This window comes from Anneissia japonica, unplaced genomic scaffold, assembly GCF_011630105.1.
Source record: "Anneissia japonica isolate Jap-2015-1 unplaced genomic scaffold, ASM1163010v1 scaffold426_len1935630_cov189, whole genome shotgun sequence".
NCBI classification, from domain to species: domain Eukaryota; kingdom Metazoa; phylum Echinodermata; class Crinoidea; order Comatulida; family Comatulidae; genus Anneissia; species Anneissia japonica.
In genome coordinates this window covers 324,020-325,142 of record NW_022713172.1, presented here as the reverse complement: position 1 = coordinate 325,142, position 1,123 = coordinate 324,020, and positions in this window count along the sequence as shown.

Here is a 1,123-nt window from a genome sequence, read left to right as displayed (position 1 = left end):
CCCCCCCCTCACACTGGCTCCTTCCCCTCCCCTCTGCGCATCGGCTCCTTTCCCCTCCCCTCTCCGCATTTTCCTCGTGTACACAATTAAATTCCTCATTTTATAATGTCAGAGTATACTAGCCTTCAATTTTTACACAAATCTTTGGACTTGCTACATATACTTCGGTTTTTAGAAATTAAATAGAAGATTTTGCGGTTTTAACTATTTTAATATTTTTAAATATTAGTTTTCACTTGTTTTTGGTGCAAGATTTTTTATAAAATATATGTTATAAATCTATAGATTAAATTTCATATTTCATAATAAATTAATAAATAATGCATGTTTATAAACACTTTTGCAGATAATGCCCGATTTCAAAAGTATTTATCTACATTCATAGTTATAAATACTCTGAAAAAAGGCATTATCTCCATTTTGGCCCCCTTAATAATAAAATTAATCAATGAAAAGTATGTGGCAAATTTGTTAATACTATATCTAAGCAAACCATAGTTTAAAAAATTTGAAATCATTTGTACTTTTCTTGGGAAAAACTCAAACGCTTTTGCTCATTTACTCAAAACTATGATTTTGTTACTTAATGCCTTTTCTCAGAGCAGGGCAGTTTTGGCACCAACATCCTCACTCAAATCATTATCATTACCAATACAGTCATCATCATCATCTTCGTTTTTGTAATCGTCATCGTCAACGTTACAGAATAACCCCCTTTACCACTCCGTCACAGTAACCATCGCATCGTCACAGTAACGTCGTATCGTCGTCATCGGCCCTGCCTTTATCGTCCCCGTATTTGGCATTGGAAAAAACACACAATATTAAAAAATAACTATTTTAGCAAAATAAACTCGGATGTATTTTCGACAACCAAAATGATTAAAACACAATTTTGCAATGTTCTTCTTTTCTCTAAAAAAACACTATTATTATTTCAAAAACACTACTTATATTCTCTAAGTTAAAACACATTCCATTTCGTAACAACCACTATTCAAGTCAAAAACTGGAATGAATATATAACAGGTTTATTTTTTTCCTGACGATGTAAAAGTATTATTTATTTATTTATTTATTTATTTATTTATTTATTTATTTATATATTTATATATATATTTAT